This window comes from Ovis aries, chromosome 23, assembly GCF_016772045.2.
Source record: "Ovis aries strain OAR_USU_Benz2616 breed Rambouillet chromosome 23, ARS-UI_Ramb_v3.0, whole genome shotgun sequence".
NCBI lineage: Eukaryota > Metazoa > Chordata > Mammalia > Artiodactyla > Bovidae > Ovis > Ovis aries.
In genome coordinates, this window is record NC_056076.1 from 60,235,296 (window position 1) to 60,257,173 (window position 21,878).

At 42.7% G+C, this 21,878-nt stretch overlaps 1 protein-coding gene and 1 non-coding gene across 2 annotated transcripts in view; one reads left to right on the forward strand and one right to left on the reverse strand.

The window, feature by feature from the left end:
• Window positions 1–21,878, forward strand: part of CDH20 (cadherin 20) — a 216,137-nt gene that overhangs the window by 35,059 nt on the left and 159,200 nt on the right. The window lies entirely within an intron of this gene.
• TRNAC-ACA (transfer RNA cysteine (anticodon ACA)) lies at window positions 5,286–5,358 on the reverse strand. The gene has a single exon. It is a non-coding gene; the product is annotated as a tRNA-Cys (tRNA).

The following is a 21,878-nucleotide window of genomic DNA, read 5'->3' on the forward strand; positions in this document are numbered from 1 at the left end:
GTGTTTTCTTAAATTACTATGTTGTTTAGTCAGCTTGGCTTTTGTAAGCATGATTTTCTTGGTCATAAAGTGTATTTGAGAAAATTCTTTCCAATTGTTTTTTATGTGCATTGGAACTTTTTTTTATTTTCCCATCATTTATAAGTCTCTGCTTTAAATTATTCTAAGTATCTGTGCCACGAGCAATTCTTTCGCATTTTCTGAGTGACTCTGTGTTGTAGGGACTATTATTCAGAACTTGTCTCTTTTCTGTTTCAAAGTGCAAGAAAACACATTAAATAATATTTCACAAATATTTCTACATCTCTTATGAAGTTAACAATTAAAACATTCACTTTTTCACATCCTGCTGTCAAACACATCACTAACCCTTGGAATATAAATATTTTTGACTGTCTGATTTTTCTCTCTGATTCAAATTTGGTAGATAGAGTAAATGACTTTGATGTGAAATTTCTATTCTCCTTTGTACATCCCCGTAATACATTTTGCAAAGCATTATAGAAGGACTCTATTTTCCTTATCCCAAAGATTTAACATTTATTATGCTCAAAGCTTCTAAAGATTTGTGTGTGTGTAGATTTTTCATTTATATTCACTTGTCCCACTGCAGGGACAAAAAGCTAGGAGAGAGGAAGAAAAGAAAAAGAAAAAAATTGCACCAAGCCTAGAAATCTTTCTCCCTTTCCCTCATAGGCATAAGTGAGAACCTTTCGTAACCAGTCTTCTAAGAACTCATGTTCCTTTTCACTGTGACGTCACTGATTAAGGCTGGGGAGCGTGGATCGTCAGTAACGTAGAAGTGAAACCAGCGCTAAGCTGACACAGTTGCTTCTTGCCAATGCCGAGGCACGTCCTTTTCCATTTTTTCAATCTTGAATTGTCCTAACTCTGGGGTTTCTTTCTAAAGAGACAAGAGTATTTGGATATACTGAGAAGGGGAATTAAAGACGTGTGAAGACAAAGCTGTTCCTTATAAGTGAAGCGAAAGTCGCTCAGTCATGTCCGACTCTGTGATCCCATGGACTATACAGTCCATGGCAGTCTCCAGGCCAGAACACTGGAGTGAGTATCGTTCCCTTCTCCAGGGGATCTTCCCAACCCAGGGATTGAACCCAGGTCTCCTGCATTGCAGGCGGATTCTTTACCAGCAGAGCCACAGGCGAAGCCCAAGAATACTGGAGTGGATAGCCTTTCCCTTCTCCAGCGGATCTTCCTGACCCAGGAATCGAATCAGGGTCTCCCACATTGCGGGTAGATTCTTTACCAGCTGAGCCAGAAGGGAAGCCCTTATAGGTGAACCAGAATTGACCTTTCTGGCCATGGGTTCCAGGCACTGGTCATCAGGCTGCCTGGTTGGTGCTCTGAATTTAGCATCAGGCCTTGGCTCCATCGCTATGCACAGAGGCCACAGACACAGGCAGCTGTCCTCTGAGCAAGGCCCGCACTACCAGGGACAACAGGTCAACGCTTATTAACAATATCCCAAAGAAAGGGGTGCCCGTCAAAGTTTCTGGTGTGCAAGAACCCCTGAAGAGCTCATCGACGATGCAATCATTTGTCTTTCCACCCTCTCACTGAATAAGGTGAGAGGCGCAGAAGGGGAAGTGAAGATAATGCTGAAGTAAGATCGGATGTGGGCTTCCCAGGTGGCACAACGGTCAGGAACCTTCCTGCCGGTGAAGGAGACGCAGGTTCAGTCCCTTGATCAGGAAGATCCCCTGGAGTAGGAAATGGCGACCCACTGCAGTATTCTTGCCTGGAAGATTCCATGAACAGGGGAGCTGGTGGGCTGCAGTCCGTGGAGTCGCAAAGAGTCAGACGTGACTGAGAACAGCGCAACAAGAGATTGGAATTCGACAGGCCGGGTGAGGAACCTGGGCACTTGGGTTCAACAAGCACGCCAGGCAGTTTTGCTGTAGATGGTCTGTAACTAACACTTTGAGAAGAAGTGCTTCAGACTATTTAAATGGGGGAAAAGGGTGACATGGCCCATGCACGGAAAATCAAACCTGTTCTCCAGTTTTTATATGAGCTTGCTGAACGGGGAGTATGAATGAAAGAATGACAAAATGTTTCATTCAGGAATAGCTATGAAGGGAGTACAAAATGAAAGAAACAATGCTCGCCACAGAAGCTCTCAGTCTCTTGAAAGATGCATGAGCAGCCCCCACTCGCTCGGTAAGCGTACGATAGAGACATGCAGAGCAGGGGCCATAGGGAGGGGAGGCTGAGGTCTATTGAGCTGCTAGGCATCGTGGAGACGGGTGCCCTCCATGCTCCACCTGGTGGAATGGAGCCAGGCCTTGGAAGAGAGATGACATTTGAGGAATGAATAAGGATTTCCCTGGTGGTTAAGGTGAGAACATTCCAGGGAGAAGGATCAAAGAGTACCAATGGACAGGCAGGCAAAAAAAAAAAAAAAAAAAATCCAACATATTTCCAGCTCTGCTTGCCCCAGGGCTGGGCACAGGCAGAGAAATGGTGGGAGACTATTTCCTTAAGCTGCCATCAAAACCATGAATGCCTTAATACACCAAAACTCTCCCTTGCCTGTCACAGGTCTGACACAGCTGCAGTCTGCAGAGTCACTCCGTGTGTGCCACCCTCCTGTCTGCAGTGAAGACGCTGCCACGATTCGTGTCTCAGTTTTCAAGTGTACATGAGTCTCAGTCTGGGTGCTTGGCACTAGGCCATCAAGGTGGACACGCCAGCTGATTTGCCATCCAGACCCTTCCTCAGAACGTCTCTAACAAGCCCTGTAGAGAGGCTGCAAGCGTTTCCATTTGTTTGCTAAAGCTAATTCCACTCACTTTTCCCCACTGATTCGTCGTCACCTTTCTCCTTGGCTGGAAGGAAGCGCAAGAGTAACAGAAGCCTGGAGAAGAGGGTAGACATGTGTGCGTACGGACACTCCCCAACCATAGGCAGCAGAGTCCTGCACTGTCGGTGCTGCGCACACGAACGAAAATTTAACCCGAAGGAGTACATTTTCTTTTGAGATTTTACACGTTTTGCTTTGTTTTGTTTTCCAATCCATACAGTTTTTTCTCTTTTTTCTGTTGTTCAATTTACTTGACCTTTGGCTTCCCTGATGGCTCAAAAGCGTCTGCCTGCAATGCAGGAGACCAGGGTTCAATTTCTGGGTCGGGAAGATCCCCTGGAGAAGGAAATGGCAATCCACTCCAGCACTCTTGCCTGGAAAATCCCATGGACAGAGGAGCCTGATAGGCTACAGTCCATGGGGTCGCAAAGAGTCGGACACGACTGAGCGACTTCACTTTCACTTCACTTTTTTTTAAATGCATTTTATCATCAGAATAATTAGCCTCTTGAATATATATATGCATAAAGGAAAATCTAACAACCATTGAACCAGGAACAGAAAACATTATTATATAAAATACACTTCTCTGATCACATTCATTGGTCACAGTAATAAAACTGAAGACTCCTTAAAGGCCACCTACATAGCCACCAGCAATGGCCCATGACCACCTATGCATAGAAACTAGGAGTGTTTATAAACATTTATAGCAGTTTGAGAAATATTTTCTCTTTTAGTTCTAAAAGCAAATTTAAATTAGGACTTGTATTTTTTTAAATTTTCCACTGAGTTTTTCTAGCCAAGTCTCTTTGTATTGTTTAAAAACATCAGAACATAATAGATTAGAAAATAAAAGTGGCTGATCCATCACAGATAATTTGAGATGCCCTGATCTAAGATAACCCTCAGACCTATGGCAATAGTAATTACAACATTTTCACAGCTGACAAAGCTTCGTATTTTGAAGATATTTTCTTGGTCTTGAGTGCAACCTTTCTAATTGTGAGTCTCCATTTTACAGAAGAAGAAATCCATCTCCAGAGAGGTCAAGTGAATCAGCCAAAGGTCAGATAGCAGTTTTGAGGCAGACCTAGTATCAAGACCTATAGCCCCTGACTCTGCGAAAGGGTTTCTTCTCTCCTACCAAAACTCAGAACCATCTCTTTAAAAAAAAAAAAAAATGAAATTTCAGAAAACTTAAGAAAATACCAACATGAATAAGGAATGTTTTCTAAGAAAGCTTCAGAGTGTGATTAAGTTGTCGTCTTTAAAAATACTTTTCTGTTTATACCTGACTTTCATGCCAGCAGAGATATCAGGGATCCATAATGCACATACCTCTCTTCCCACCCATTATACAGATGGGAAAAACAGAGACCTAAAACAGGTATCCCCGGCTTCTTGAAAGTTCTCTTTAAGCCATTTCACGTTTATGAAAGACCTACATTAGTATCTGTTTGCACTAACCCCAAAAGAATCTAAAGAGGAGTTTCGGTTTTAGGAAAAGAGGTGAAACTCAAAAATAGCAGCCCACATGCGTTCGCAGCCAGCCCTTGGAGGCATCTTGCAGCCTAGGCCGTGAGAACAGCGCCACCAGGCCCCTCACCCGGAACTACACTCAGCTGCTCAGCAACTGGCTCTGTAGCTTTGTACCGCGAGAGCCTCTGTGCTTCGTCCCTCTTAAGCATCGGTTGGCAAGATGAGTCTTAAGGTAATTGTCCCTCTGCTTTACTGCCCCTTCAGCTTCAGGAAGTTTTAACAGGAGCACTCTCCTTTGGGATAGTGAGGTGGGAAGAAATCTCTATAAGTATTGCATATCCACAAAGCCGACGTTAGAGAAACGCTTTGTCTCCTGAGCCTGTGTCCTTTCCACCACTTGTAAACACAGCTTCTTTCATTATTTACAGCACATATTTATTATTGATAGTACCAAGGGCTATCCTAGGTTTTAAGGATCCAAAAACCCCAACCCTCCTCTAGTAGCTTACTTTCTCATGGGGAGGGACAAATAAATACAAGTGGGTCAAACATATCAGGCAGGATGAAATGCTTGCAGATTAAAAGAGAGGAAAGGGGGGTTGAGGGAGTGAGAGTCACTCGGTCGTGTCCGACTCTCTGTGACGCCAGAACACTGGAGTGGGTAGCTGTTCCCTTCTCCATGGGATCTTCCCAACCCAGGGATCTGACCGGGGTCTCCTGAATTGCAGGTGGATTATTTACCAGCTGAGCCATGAGGGAAGCCCAGTGAGAGGGAGGGCAAGAGCAATTTTAAGGAGTCACCGTGGTAGACATCATTATCTCTGCTCACATATACGTATTTGCATGATGTGTAAAGTGAAGTTGCTCAGTCGTGTCTGACTCTGCAATCCCATGGACTGTAGCCTACCAGGCTCCTCCATCCATGGGATTTTCCAGGCAAGAATACTGGACTGAGGTGCCATTTCCTCCTCCAGAGGATCTTCCTGACCCAGGGATTGAACCCGGGTCTCCTGCGTTGTAGGCAGACGCTTTACCATCTGAGCCACCAGGGAAGACCTGCATGATGTGTACATGTGTATATAATTTATTTCTTCAGAGTTTCTCAAAATGCCATCACTCTTGACCAATGAGGGCAGTGCATTTGGTTAACAAAATCAGTGTACTATTAATACCTTCACAGAGGACAGGAGACTTGGAAGATTTAAGTGCCCTGGAGAAGCTGTGTGCTGTTCTTGCCATCTTCATGCTCCAAGGGGCAGAAATGAAAGAAGACAGAGGCACCTTTTATGATTAGTCAATGAGTGTTTATCCTGCCCCCCTAACATGCCCAGATCTGTGGTGGAATTGTGGCGAAAACAAAAAGAAGATGGTTGGCCCTGTCTTTGGGGAGTTTATAGTCCAGCTGGGGTGATCATAAAGAATGTACTTAAAACAGCCCCAGAGTCCTCTGGGATGAAGGTAAAGCAGTAGTGGCTGAAAGACAGAGCTGGGCTGCCAGGCACGTCGGAAGGCTTTCACCTGAGCCCGAGGCCGGAATCGCCTTATTAAGTGGAGTGCTTTCCACGGGCTTCCCAGGTGGAGCTAGTGGTAACGAACCCGCCTGCCAATGCAAAAGACATAACAGGCCTGGGATTGATCCCTGGGTCGGGAAGACCCCCTGGAGGAGGGCATGGTAGCCCACTCCAGTACTTTGCCTGGAGAATCCCATGGTCAGAGGAGGCTGGCGGGCTACAGTCCACAGCATTGCAAGGAGTCGGACATGACTGAAGTGGCTTAGCATACACACCCACGTACTTTCTATGAGATCCCCAAATCCTCAGACTAAGGAATTCTACCCTCCATCAAATAACAGTGTAACAAGGAGGCTGTGGTATCATTCTTTCCACTGTAGCTAATAAATAGGGGGCAGAACATTTTTCAAGGTTAAGAATTTAGATTAGGAAACAATGAGTCATCAGTAAAATAAAAACATAGCATCCCTTTAATGTACTGGGTTTCCCTTGGAAACGAACAGAGATCAATCTGTTGTTTTTGAGATTGCATCCAAGTACTGCATTTCAGACTCTTTTGTTGACCATGATGGCTACTCCATTTCTTCTGAGGGATTCCTGCCCACAGTAGTAGATATAATGGTCATCTGAGTTAAATTCACCCATTCCAGTCCATTTTAGTTCGCTGATTCCTAGAATGTCGACGTTCACCCTTGCCATCTCCTGTTTGACCACTTCCAATTTGCCTTGATTCATGGACCTAACATTCCAGGTTCCTATGCAATATTGCTCTTTATATCATCGGACCTTGCTTCCATCACCAGTCACATCCACAGCTGGATGTGGATGAATTAAAAATGACAGAATGATCTCTGTTCGTTTCCAAGGCAAACCATTCAATAGCACGGTAATCCAAGTCTATGCCCCAACCAATAATGCTGAAGGAGCTGAAGAAGCTGAACAATTCTGTGAAGACCTACAAGACCTTTTAGAACTAACACCCAAAAAGATGTCCTTTTCATTATAAGGGACTGGAATACAAAAGTAGGAAGTCAAGAAACACCTGGGGTAACAGGCAAATTGGGCCTTGGAATCTGGAATGAAGCAGGGCAAAGACTAATAGAGCTTTGCCAAGAGAACACACTGGTCATAGCAAACACCCTCTTCCAACAACACAAGAGAAGACTCTACACATGGACATCACCAGATGGTCAGCACCGAAATCACACTGATTGTATTCCTTGCAACCAAAGATGGAGAAGCTCTATACAGTCAGCAAAAACAAGACCAGGAGCTGACTGTGGCTCAGATCATGAACTCCTATTGCCAAATTCAGACTTAAATTGAAGAAAGTAGGGAAAACCACTAGACCATTCAGATATGACCTAAATCAAGTCCCTTATGATTATACACTGGAAGTGAGAAATAGATTTAAGGGCCTAGATCTGATAGACAGAGTGCCTGATGAACTATGGATGGAGGTTCGTGACACTGTACAGGAGACAGGGATCAAGACCATCCCCATGGAAAAGAAATGCAAAAAAGCAAAATAGCTGTGTGAGGAGGCCTTACAAATAGCTGTGAAAAGAAGAGAAGTGAAAAGCAAAGGAAGAAAGATATTCCCATTTGAATGCAGAGTTCCAAAAGAATAGCAAGGAGAGATAAGAAAGCCATCCTCAGAGATCAATGCAGAGAAATGGAGGAAAACAACAGAATGGGGAAGACTAGAGATCTCTTCAAGAAAATTAGAGATACCAAGGGAACATTTCATGCAAAGATGGGCTCGATAAAGGACAGAAATGGTATGGACCTAACAGAAGCAGAAGATATTAAGAAAAGGTGGCAAGAATACACAGAGAACTGTGCAAAAAAAGATCTTCATGACCCAGATAATCACAATGGTGCGATCACTCACCTAGAGTCAGACATCCTGGAATGTGAAGTCAAGTGGGCCTTAGGAAGCATCACTATGAACAAAGCTAGTGGAGGTGATGGAATTCCAGCTGAGCTGTTTCAAATCCTGAAAGATGATGCTGTGAAAGTGCTGCACTCAATATGCCAGCAACTTTGGAAAACTCAGCAGTGGCCACAGGACTGGAAAAGGTCAGTTTTCATCACAATCCCAACAAAAGGCAATGCCAAAGAATGCTCAAACTACCACACAATTGCACTCATCTCACATTCTAGTAAAGTAATGCTCAAAATTCTCCAAGCCAGGCTTCAGCAATACGTGAACCGTGAACTTCCAGCTGTTCAGGCTGGTTTTAGGAAAGGCAGAGGAACCAGAGATCAAATTGCCAACATCCACTGGATCATGGGAAAAGGAAGAGAGTTCCAGAAAAACATCTATTTCTGCTTTATTGACTATGCCAAAGCCTTTGACTGTGCGGATCACAATAAACTGTGGAAAATTCTGAAAGAGATGTGAATACCAGACCACCTGACCTGCCTCTTGAGAAACCTATATGCAGGTCAGGAAGCAACAGTTAGAACTGGACATGGAACAACAGACTGGTTCCAATAGGAAAAGGAGTACGTCAAGGCTGTGTATTGTCACCCTGCTTATTTAACTTATATGCAGGAAATGGCAACCCACTCCAGTGTTCTTGCCTGGAGAATCCCAGGGATGGGGGAGCCTGGTGGGCTGCCATCTATGGGGTCGCACAGAGTCAGACACGACTGAAGCGACTTAGCAGCAGCAGCAGCAGAGTACATCATGAGAAACGCTGGGCTGGAGGAAGCACAAGCTGGAATCAAGATTGCCAGGAGAACTATCAAGAACCTCAGATATGCAGATGACACCACCCTTATGGCAGAAAGTGAAGAGGAACTAAAAAGCCTCTTGATGAAAGTGAAAGAGAAGAGTGAAAAAGTTGGCTTAAACCTCAACATTCAGAAAACTAAGATCGTGGCATCTGGTCCCATCACTTCATGGGAAATAGATGGGAAACAGTGGAAACAGTGTCAGACTTTATTTTGGGGGGCTCCAAAATCACTGCAGATGGTGACTGCAGCCATGAAATTAAAAGACGCTTACTCCTTGGAAGGAAAGTTATGACCAACCTAGATAGTGTATTCAAAAGCTGAGACATTACTTTGCCAACTAAGGTCCGTCTAGTCAAGGCTATGGTTTTTCCTGTGATCATGTATGGACGTGAGAGTTGGACTGTGAAGAAAGCTGAGTGCCGAAGAATTGATGCTTTTGAACTGTGGTGTTGGAGAAGACTCTTGAGAGTCCCTTGGACTGCAAGGACATCCAACCAGTCCATCCTAAATGAGACCAGTCCTGGGTGTTCATTGGAAGAACTGATGCTGAGGCTGAAACTCCAATACTTTGGCCACCTCATGCGATGAGTTGACTCATTGGAAAAGACTCTGATGCTGGGAGGGATTGCGGGCAGGAGGAGAAGGGGACAACAGAAGATGAGTTGGCTGGATGGCATCACCAACTCGATGCACATGAGTTTGGGTGAACTCCAGGAGTTGGGGATGGACAGGGAGGCCTGGCGTGCTGCGATTCATGGGGTCACAAAGAGTCAGACACGACTGAGCAGCTGAACTGAACTGAACTAAACTAAATGTACTGGGTATTATTTTAATTAACAAATGAAAAGGCATGCTTCGATACCTTTCAACTGCTTTTGTTCTTTCAGCTGAAAGGGTGTAAATCTTGAATATTCGTGTGACTCAAGGTGATGCTTATTTTCTGGGCTTTCGCTACATGTCAAGAGAGAATAATGACTTATTGTGGATTTATGAAGAATGTCTATAAAATTTTATTTTATCTTACTTAAATCAAGAGTCAGGGAATTTGTCCCACTGGATGGTGGTAACAGCCTTTTATCACATCAGAGTTGGTGGTAGCTTACAGAGGAGAAATTGGCCTTCAGTGGTGTGTGACTTCATGACCTAAATAAATTGAGATGGATATCCCTCCTCTGGGTGATCCTTTATGTTTTTTCTTTTTTTTTTTTAAGACAAGATAGAAAAAAGGAAAAGAAAGTACCAGTCAAACTCATCTTCATTCAGTGCAGTGTTACTGAGATTATTCAGTGCGGTGCCAAAGTGGGATTATGCTAGAATTGCTAAGAACTGCACCTGAGTCCAATTCCCAAGGGCTATCTCTATAATCACCTTAAATTAATGAAAATTCTGTATATTGGTAACTTAAATATTAGGCAGAAAAAGAAAAAACATGATAAAGCCGGGACTACAGGAATGTTTGGGGAATGAGTCATTCTGAATAGCTAAAGCAGAGCTGAGATTTTTACATCTTTAAGCATCTAAACTATCTTTATTATTTTAAAGAAAGAAAAAAGAGAAAGTGAAGTCCTTCAGCCATGTCCAACTCTTCGGGACCCCATGGACTGTAGCCTAGCAGGCTCCTCCAACCATGGAATATTCCAGGCAACAGTACTGCAGTGGGTTGCCATTTCCTTCTCCAGGGGATCTTCCCGACCCAGGGATCAAACCCGGGGTCTCCCGCATTGTAGGCAGACAGTTTGCCATCTGAGCCGCCGGTGATTTGGACAGAAATCCCATTTTCTTGCTAGGGGAAGCCTGTGCCTCCAGGCTTTGTCTCCTCCCTTAGGGCGTATAACCTCCTATCTAGAAATTTCCACATCTGCTTGCCTCCCGAGGACGTTGTCCCTACGCCAGCTCCTCGGGCGCAGCCAGCGTTGTCTCAGCCGGCTTTGCGTCTCGCGCAGGAGGTGATCGGTAAGCTTTGTGGGATGAACCCGCGCTGCCCTTACCGTGACGGCTCGGGGCCTTCCCGGAGGCTCTCAGCGAGCGGTCAGACGCCATCGTGAGCGCCCATTGTTGCAGCGGATTCTGCACGGCGGCGATTCCCGCGGCCCCTGCTCAGGGTTGCAGGACTTCGGCCCCTAAGAGCTGGTCCCAGATGCTGTGGGTTTTTAGATTCCTCTATCAGGTATTGGAGTTGTTGTTATTTTTAATGTGCTGATAAACGAGACCACTGCACTTTTCAGCTGCTCTGGCACACTGGGAGATGTCCAGTGATAAGTCCCTTGATTAGAAAGGGCCCAGTGAGTAAAACCGTGAACCTTAATAAAAGAATTTTGTAAACTCTCTTCTGTCAACTCAGAGTCACACACCTCCACCTCTTGTTTAAGCTTTTTTTTTTAAATTCTCAAATATGCATTACAGAAAGGAGATTATTGATTACATAGTTGGGAGGTCACATTTTCCAAACCTAAAGGCTCTTGTAGTTATAGTCCAGGTTACAGTTTCCTAGAAATCGAGTCTCTTAGTGACAGTGTTTTCTTGGAACTCATGGATTCTAGAAACCTGTAAACTACGAACCTAGTAAAAGTCATACTTCAACCTTTAATATCATGAAGCTTTTTGAAATTAATTATTTCAATTGGAGGAAAATTACAACATCTTGGTGGTTTCTGCCGTACATCAACATGGATCGACCACAGGTAGACCTGTGTCCCCGCCATTCTGAGCCCCTCTCCAGCCTCCCTCCCCACCAACACATTTTCAACTCCCTACAAAACGGAGCTGACCTTGGAGGATTTATGTGTTTAGTATTTATAAAGTATTTTAAACTCCTTAGGTAAAACTTTTTGCTAGAGATACTGGAGCTTCACTTCCACATTTATAACTTTTAGGAAGACAACGATGCTCAGAACACGGCACACTTTAAACCTCTGGCAGCTTTCCTGCCCGTGGTCTAATCTGATCACCATGATGGTCATTCATAAATACAAATGATTGTGAGATCTGTATCCATGAATCTGTAATACTAAATTCTCAAACCTCACTTGGTTCTAAAACTGGCCTCCTGAATTTTCCTGTCCGAGATATTATTCATTTCTTGTGTAAATGCCAGACGCCAGAGAAAAACAAACTCCCATCCTGCCACTTGGTGTGAAGCAAGGACTCTAAATCAATATCATTAGTGTGCTGGGTGCTGGTGGGGAGCACTTCAGATACTGAGCATCTTTTTTAAAGCTAGAAGGAAAGGGCTTCTGCTTCTTTTATGGCCTTCTTTTGACCATTTTAAGTTTCCTTGGACTTTATAAAAGTACATCAGCTATGTCATTAAGAACATTTAAGTTAATGTTTTATATATGAATGTGCATACATTATTTCTCTAAGATATATGTGCAAGAACTGGACATGCCTATAAATTCTTGTGCTTTTTAATAACAAATATTTGATATTTTTAAAGAATAGCAAACGTCACTGCTGGGGACCTAGGTTCGATCACTGGTTGGAGAACTAAGATCCCATAAGCTGCATGATGTTGTAAAAAAAAAAGTTTTTTTTTAATAGCAACTGCTTTGGGTTACAAAAATAATGGGAGTTGTATTTCTTCATTTTTACTGTGAGATTAGTCTATAATGAGCAGTTAGCATCTCTGGTTTAGGCATGCCTTAAGTATAATTTTAAAGCTTTTGTTATACAGCTTTGTCTAGAAAAATCTGAATACTATTTAGAAATTTATAATGCTGCTGCACACACACACACACACAACTTTCCATAATTTGTTTCTAATTTCATTTCCAGTAGTGAAACAAAGCAGGAAAAGCACAAAAAAAAAAAAAAAAAACACCTTTTGTTGCATGGTTGCATTTTACCTGAAGATTATCTAGTAACTGTTACTTTCAGTTCAGTTCAGTTCAGTTCAGTTGCTCAGTCGTGTCTGACTCTTTGCGACCCCATGAACTGCAGCACGCCAGGCCTCCCTGTCCATCACCATCTCCCGGAGTTCACTCAGACTCACGTCCATTGAGTCGGTGATGCCATCCAGCCATCTCATCCTCTGTTGTCCCCTTCTCCTCCTGCCCCCAATCCCTCCCAGCATCAGAGTCTTTTCCAATGAGTCAACTCTTCGCATGAGGTGGCCAAAGTACTGGAGTTTTAGCTTTAGCATCATTCCTTCCAAAGAAATCCCAGGGCTGATCTCCTTCAGAATGGACTGGTTGGATGTCCTTGCAGTCCAAGGAACTCTCAAGAGTCTTCTCCAACACCGCAGTTCAAAAGCATCAGTTCTTTGGCGCTCAGCCTTCTTCACATGATGCTAAACTACTGTGAAGAAACTGGAATTACTGAAGATACTTGTGAGAAAACAGGATGAATCTATTCCAATTCAAAAAGGCAAAAATCAGTTCCTAATTCTTTGTATACTAAGGGCCATCTGGGGCGTAATGTAAGAGGTACCTCCCTTCAGGACTGTAAAGTAATTTCAGAGAAAAAGAGGGAAATAAGAAAATGGGTCTATTGTGTGTCTTAGTACAAAGGGCTTCTCTAGCCTTTCTAGAAAAGGTGCACATTTTTAAAAATGTTTTCCCGTTATGTAGAGCCAGGGAACATCCTAAAGGAGTTTGCAGTCCGTGAGAAAGTGAGAAGAGGCCTGATGGGTGCCTTTACCAGTGTTTCACCTTCTCTCAAACAGCAGACCGGGAAGAATGAGCAAGTGCTCCAAAGCTCTGAGCCCAGGGGGCAAAGCCAGGACGAGAGGAGGCCAAGCAGGATCCTATGGGAATCAGATTTTACATGTACAGGAAATTACACCTACCTGCTGTATAAGGTTTCTATGGCTGCTGTAACAAATTGCTACTCAGTAGCTTAAAAGAGCGCACATTGATTATCTCACAGGTCTGTAGTTCAGACGTCTGCTGCTGCTCCTGCTGATAAATCGCTTCAGTCGTGTCCGACTCTGTGCGACCCTAAAGACGGCAGCCCACCAGGCTCCCCCGTCCCTGGGATTCTCCAGGCAAGAACACGGGTGGATTGCCATTTCCTTCTCCAGTGCATGAAAGTGAAAAGTGAAAGGGAAGTTGCTCAGTCGTGTCCAAATGCACCCAAAATAAAGGTGCCAGCAGAGCTGCCTTTTTGGTCTCTCTCTGGTGGCCCAGACGGTAAAGAATCTGTCCACGACCCAGGATAATCCAGGATGGCAGCCTTATTTTAAGGCCAGTGGATAAACCGCCTTAACTGCATCTGCTTCCTCAACTCCTCCTTTGCTGAGTAACGTGACGTATTCTGGGGATGAGGATGTGGACATTTTTGTCTGGGGGGTCAGCAGGGAATTAGTCCATCGATCACACTCACACTTATTTAATAACATGTTTATTAGGAAATCCGATCTATTTTCTATATGTTGATAGTGCAGGTATCTTAGATAAGTGACCAACGATGACTAATAGGACTGCTGCTGAAGTAAGGAGTGAAGCAACTAGTAACTATAAATAGAGCCAACATATATTTTTAGGGTTAAATAAGTAATTCTAGAAATTATAAAGTAATTCTAGAAATTATAAAGACAGGCAATAGATAATATTTTTAAAACAAATTTTAAATATATGTGGATATAGAAAAAGTCTTAGATGACTACTCTGTTGGGTTAATACCATCACATCTAAAAACTAGATGATGTTAAGAAAAATTATTAGGCTAATATTACATATCACATCTCTTAATAACACATTAGTAACCAATTACATTTAAAGTATAAGTACACTATTTAATAAACTTCCAAAAACCTTCTTGTGGGGAAGAAGGCAAACATTTTTTAAATGTCAACGAGGAAGCAAAATTTATAACCAAGACACAGAGTTCACGCAAAGCCATCCTGAAAAAGTGTAACAGGGACTAGTGCTTTTCCAGAAGACAAACAAGCTCCAGATTAGCTAAGAATCCTGTATGTTTTCACATTCTATTAGCTCCATAGAAGAGCTGCCCCTAGCATTTAATAATTTATAAGCCTAATTTATAATAAGTAATAATTTTACTGAAAACAAGTTCTAAAATACAGATGGTTCTTAGGACCTGAAAATGTTCTATAGAAACTATAATGTGTGGGTTGAATTCAAAACAAAGAAGCAAGAGGAAAAAGTCAAGCAGCACCGCTTGTTGTGGAGGCCTGCCGCGTGTGAGACCGTGCCTGTATGTCAAACAGCAGTGCTACAGGCGTAGGTAGCATCTAAATTCCACAGCTAAAAGTGTGGAAACTGAGGCTCAAAAGAGTTGTACAATTTATCTAAGTTCCAGTAACCTGCAGGGACAGAACTAGAATATGAATGCAGATTTGCTGACTGCAAAGTCCATGCTCAACTCCAGGCTGCTTCCCTGAATCACAAGAAAATATACTCTACGGATCTCTAATCTCTTTAGTTATATATATCTCTTTAGTTATAATAAACTTCTAATATGAGTACATGACTCTTTGCATAATATATAGTCAAATTAAGTATTCTCTTTCAAATGTACAGCTTAGATATTAGTGGTTATAAGCTAAGTCTAGTAGTTTTAGGTAATATATTTTAAAACGGATATATGTCCTATGTTTAAATTTTCATTTACAAGAATTGTCTCTTAATTGTGAATTTGTGCAACTAAGAATCTCTTACCAACTGTGGTGCTGGAGAGGACTCTTGAGAGTCCCTTGGACAGCAAGGAGATCAAACCAGTCAATCTGAAAAGATATCAGCCTTAAATATTCATTGAAAGGACTGATGCTGAAGCTGAAGCTCCCACACTTTGGCCACCTAAGGGAAAGAGCCGACTCCTTGGAAAAAAATCCTGATGCTGGGAGAAACTGAGGGCAGGAGGAGAAGGGGGCGATAGAGAATGAGATGGTTGGATGGCATCACCGTCTCAGTGGACATGAGTTTCAGCAAACTCTAGGAGACAGTGAAAGACAAGGAAGCTTGGCATGCTACAGTCCATGGGGTCACAAAGAGTCAGACATGACTTAGCGGCTGAACAACAGTAACACAGAATGTCTGCTCTCGTCAGGACAGTTAAAACTGAGCAAAGTGCTTGTTCTGTTGTTTTGATATATGAAGTCCTTTGTGCTCGAGAAATAAAACGCAAAGTTTCTCATCTTGAGTGTAGCACTTCTTCTCTAAGGACGCCCTAAGATTGATGGGAGGCTTGCTTCCTGGCATGTCTTTCTCCACAAGGCATTTGGAGTGTTATTGATTTAGTAATTTAGGTTGTTTTAAAGTGAACTCATCTATACTTGAGGCCCAGTTAAGTCTAATACCCTCTGAGCGTAGGACAGTTTTTATAACTGGTATTACATGATCATCATATTAATTTTTATTCACAGTATTATCTGGTCCAATAGTTCATCACCATCAAAAGTGTCTTCTTTACAAAGTACAACTATTCAGTGACAGATCCGTTTTTACCTTGAAAACCATCATCAGGACATTCTTTTAAAATAACAGTGGCATCTTCTCCAATTAGAGAAGTATTAGACAAGACAGGTAGCTCAGCAGTAATTATTGATGGGTGAAAAAATCTACTGAACAACAAAAGGGCCCTTTTTAATAAATTCTTTATTGATAGGACTATAATTTCATATCAAATCTCCTGGATTAAGAATGAATTTTAAGAACAAGAAATAGTCATCAAAAAGAGCTTCCCTTGAGTTTGAATTTCCTGGGTTTGGGGGGAAATGGGGACCAGCCACCTGCAGCCAACCTGCCAGGTCTGTGTCCTTGTTGTCAGCCAGCGCGCCTTCCGTTGCAACGGAAGGGACAGAGCGGCGGGCCAGCATTTCTTCATTAGTGCTGGCCGGCTTGCTTCGGGTTTTTGTTCCCTACTGGAAAAAAATTAACTGGTGATAATGCGGTTTCTGTCTTGTTATAGGTGTTGTATAGTGACTCACTACAACCTTCTTCGGGATTGCCATCCATATTATTGGAGCATGGCATTTACTAAACCGAGGAGCCTAGACTCAAGGAAATGAGGTCACACAGATTTTGTAATCCATTTGTATGCATGGATATAAAATATACATACAGGAGGGAAAAAAAATCTTTCTGATAGAACTAAAAAGAAGAATGAGTATTCTCTATCCCGAAATACCCATGCCCTGCGTGTCATTGCACAGAAATGACGGACAGCCGCCCAGAGGGCTTCGTTTCAAGAAAGACTAATAAATGGCCAAACGCAAAGAGCTCATTAGGCGCTAGAAAGCAATGACTTTCTATGTAACCTACAGCTAACCTGGTGACAAATAAGATTATTGGCCTTACGTTTTCCAAATGGTCTCCCTTCCTTCATTACAGGATAGGAATACACACTGCTACAAGTCAGCATGTCTAATAGAGGATTCCAGCAGAGAAATGCCACCTGGGTTATTCAGAAATGCACTGACTTCAAGAACAATATTTCAGTTGCAGTCATTCCCTCCTGATGCTTGAAGGTCGTGTACTTAAAAATCCCTGTGGAAATAAAATTGCAAGTTGAGAAACTATCTCTGCAGAAAACAGGAGTTGGAGGTCAGAGTCAGGAACAAACCTGTAGGAGTCCTTGTGCTTCTCACTCACTAGCTGTTTGTGTGTGTGTGACCGTGTGTGTGTGTGAGCAGTGCACGCTAGACGTAGTTAACAAAGAAGTTCCATTTGTTTTACAATTTGAAACAATGAGCTTTATACTATTAATTTTCACTCATCCTTCCTAGTTCTCTTTTCCCCATAATTTCAAAATCCTAGATTTTGTTTTACTTAGCTGTACACAATATCCATGCTAAAACATTGTGTCCTCTGATCCATTAAAATGTTCAACTCATTTCTAATTTGATAATCCCTTATTAGTAAAAAGGAAAATACTTTTATAATAGAATGTATTTCAATGTGTAAATGTTCAGGGAAGACTTCACTAGAAGACCAAAAATGTCTCCTAAAATTTCCCCAATGGAATGGGTACCCCCAGCAGGTCCCCCTGATTTAGATCTGAGGCCCGCTGCTTGTTGTCATATGCCTAAAATTGATTTTTGCATTGGGGTAGTAACCACTACCCCACTACATTAAAAATTGTATGAAACCCAAATGTCAGTGTCCATAAATAAAGTTTTATTGGAACACAGCTATACTCCCGTGGAGTAGGACATGGCAACCCACTCCAATATTCTCGCCTGAGAATCCCATGGACAGAGGAGCCTGGCGGGCTACAGTCCATGGGGTCACAAAGAGTTGGACATCACTGAGCTACTAACACAGAAACATTAGGTTAGTTGAGAGTGACTGAACCCGTAGTGTGGAATAAATATCGTATAATCTACTAACAAATACTTATGTGCGTGCATGCATCTAAGTCACATCCGACTATTTGTGACCCCGTGGACCGTAGCCTATGGACTGTGACCCTACGGGCTCCTCTGTCCCTGGGATTCTCCAGGCAAAAATATCAGAGTGGCTGGCCATGCTCTCCTCCAGGGGATCTTCCCGACTCAAAGGCCAAACCCATGTCTCTTATATCTCCTGCGCTGGCAGCCAGGTTCTTCACCACGAATGCCACCCGGGAAGCCCATAAATATTTATATATATAAATTGGTCATAAACTAACGAATACTTTCTCTAACTCTATAGTCCCTTTTTTCAGGCACAAGCAGTCTGGCCTCAAATCACACCCAGAGGAAGTAAAAAGGAGTTACCTATTGACTTAAGAAAAGTATCTGCTGAAAATATGAGGCATATGATAATAAGGAGTCATATAATCCTTTGAAACATATTTTATTTGTTGGCCTGATTACCATGTCACCATTTTAGAATGTTCTTAATATAATAAACTTCTAGGATGCAGCTCTAACTTGCAAATGTTTTAAAAAGAAGCTTCAGAATACAGTGCATTGGTGTGTGCCCTCCATCCCTAAAGTACAGCAGGGCCACCAAGCTTGTAGGCCAGTCATGAGGTGTGAAATCGACTCACCTCCGAGTCTATTCCAGCAGATCCTGTCCACACGTCAACTGAACACATCGATCTGTACATAGAAGTTTGTTCCTTATCCTGATTTTACTATCAAATGTATAAAAGATATTAATGCGAGACAGCACTACTCAACTCTCTAAAGGCAGCGTTTTTAGAAACCAACCAGTCCCTTTCTAAAGAAAAAGAATGAAGGTTATATAGCCATGATGAATTTCCACATATACACTTTCATGAGTTTTAGTTTACATTTGAATATAAAATATTGTCATCTATCTATTATTTTTTCCCTCAGAAAGTTCCTTTCTTCAAACTGCCAGTAGTATTTTTGGTATTATCTAAGAGATAGTTTTCTAGTATTAAATATGAAACACAAATGGATAGCTTCTTAGGTGTTGATTCTCTTTGAAAACTGAAGATTTCTAATCTGATCTTTCCCTTAAGAAGAGTTGTCTCTTATTGGATGTGTTATTAGCAGTTCTAATTAATCCTTTATTATTAAAATACATACTGTGTGCGTGTGTTTGAGAGAGAGAGGGAGAAAGGCAGATATAGAAACAAAATGGGAGACAGAGAAAAAGAAGGAGACAAATGAGGCTAAAAGCTTTGAACTTTACTGGCAAGAAAAGTTACTCTGCTGACAGCTTCTCTATGGCAAAAAAAAAGAAAATGCAAATCTCATATATCTCTTTGGAGGTTTAACTTAACTCACGTTTCTTTAAATTACATGTGAGTTATTTCGGGATGTAACATCCCTCAGTCAGAAAGATAATGGTTAGGAATAAGTGTGTGTATGCATGGAGCTGCTTATTTATGGAGAAGCAGCATCAGAGGGGACAATGGCATAAACTAAGAGATTCTGCTAGGGTACCATTAAAAAGGACTCTTAGTTGTATAAGCTGCTCTGGATAAAGACTAAGCCGATACAACAACAATAAAAACACAGAATAGAAGTTTATTTCTCTTTTATAACAATTATAAAGTGAAGCAGGACTGCTCTGTGGAGTCATTCAGAGATATGCTTGTTCTTTGCGGCTTGGAGCCCTTAGAATATGTACGAGGCTGAGTTCACCCCCTCATCTTCTTAGCGGTCGACAGTTGTCATCAGCCAGGTAGGACAAGGAAGTCTGCAAGCAGCAGGTTCACTCTAGGCAATTACTTGTAGAAGTCACGCTTGGTCCTTGATTTATGTTTCACTGCAGAGAACTGAGTCTCAGGACCACATCTAGCCGCAAAGGAGTCTGGGAAACGTGGTACCAGGGCAGTCACATACCCGGATGAACCCTAGAACAGCGCAAAGGAGTCTGGGAAACGTGGTACTGGGGCAGTCACGTACCCGGATGAAAGCTAGTACAAGGCAACAGGGGAAACGGTGCTGGGAGAAACCAGCAGGCGCTTACTGAGCACCTCCTTCTGGGTTCCCTGGTCACGCCGTTTGTCTGTGCTTTTGTTTACCTGAGGTGCAGCTGACTTCCATCATTACGTCAGTTTCAGCTGTACAACATAGTGACTTGATCTGTTTATAGAAGATGCTCCTGGAGGAGGGCAGGGCAACCCACTCCAGGATTCTTGCCTGGAGAATCCCAAGGACAGAGGAGCCTGGCAGATGGCAGTCCCTGAGATCTCAAAGAGCTGGACGCAACTGCGCGGCTAACACTGCTACGCTGCTGCTACATATTATGCTCCACCGAAGGTTACTTACTGTGAGCTCTTAGCTGCGCTCGCTGGGCTGGGCCTCATATCCCTGTGTCTTACTCTATACCTAGGGGTTCATACCCCTTCATTCCCTTCCCCTATCGCGCCCTTCCCCCTGCCTTCCTTGAGGGAAGGAATTGTGCTCTGGCCCTATGTTACTCTTCACCCCAGAGACCTGCACATATTAGGCCACTAACTATCTTTGGATTAGATTGAGTCTAAATCCCAACAAACAATTGGTTATTTAGTTCACAGTTTTTGAGATGTGAGGTATCCCTTTAAGGAAAGTTTTGCCCGGGAAGGAGAAATGTGTACCTTTGTCCAACAAGACATGTCTGTGGGGAGTCTACTCATCCATTCCACTGATGCCCTTGCCTTCATTGTAGGTGATCAAGTCAGTAGAGCTCTGTTCTCTTCAGGGATGACCAAAATGCTAAGTGGAAGATTGCTCACCACAGGTTCATTCTACCAGGGTCAGATTCAATACGATCCTAAGCGTTCAAAACGAAAACTTAATACAGTAGGATTATGGCATAACTTCACTGTCAAAGTTATGTTGACTTTGGTTAGCTGATGTATTAGTCAGGGTTCTCCAGAGAAACAAAACAAATAAGTGTGTGTGTGTGTGTGTGTGTGTCTGTGTGTGTCTGTGTGTCTGTGTGTGTGTCTGTGTGTGTCTGTGTGTGTGTCTGTGTGTGTGTGTCTGTGTGTGTGTGTCTGTGTGTGTCTGTGTGTGTCTGTGTGTGTGTCTGTGTGTGTGTGTGTCTGTGTGTGTGTGTGTGTGTGTGTGTGTATACATATACAGGCAGGCGAAGACCAATGTCCCCGCTCAAAGACCAATGTCGAAGCTCAGAGGCAGAAAGGAAGCTGCCTCTCACTCAGCCTTCTGTTCTGCTCAGGCATTCAGAAGAGTGGCTGCCGACGCACACTTGGGGGGGCGATCTACCTTATGCAGTCCACTGATTCAAATGTTAGTTCATCCAGACACGTCCCCATAGGCCCACCCAGAATAATGTCTAACCCATATGCGGGCACCTTTTTAAGTTAGCACATAAAATTAACCAGCACTGCTGATGGCTATCTGTATTCTCTTTAGTAAAAGCTCTGAATTAGATCAAATATGACAAAACTGCCAGGGAGACAATGAGGAAAACAGCTGCGCTTTTCTTTCTTTCTTTTTTAATTTCTAAAGGGCTGGCATTGGGCACATCAGCTTAGGTGTGACTTGGAATATATTTTAAGGAAACAACCACACTCCAAGCACAGTTAATGTGAGACACTCGGGGCTGCTTACCAGGAATAGCATGTACACCTCACATAGCCAGTCTGAGAGACCGAGTAGCAGTTGCAGAGTCTCCTGATGAATTCGGATGGTGGCCTTTTCCTCTCGCTTTCAGCAGTTTCCTCATAATGTAAAAGACTTTCTGAAACACCTAGATAAATACGATATAAAATAAAAATTCAAGAGTAACATCCACAGTTAGGTTTTTCTCCCTTATGAAAATCTAATTTGAGAGCTTTTAGGCTGTCTGTATCTCTTGAAATGATGTATAAAAATGATAATGACACAGACTAACACAGACAATCATTTCGGGTAATTATGGCACAAGAGTGGATTTCTTTTATTCCAATTGGCTATTTTAATTGATCAGATAAGCCTAATAACCAAGCAGTTTTTACTTAATTTGTAT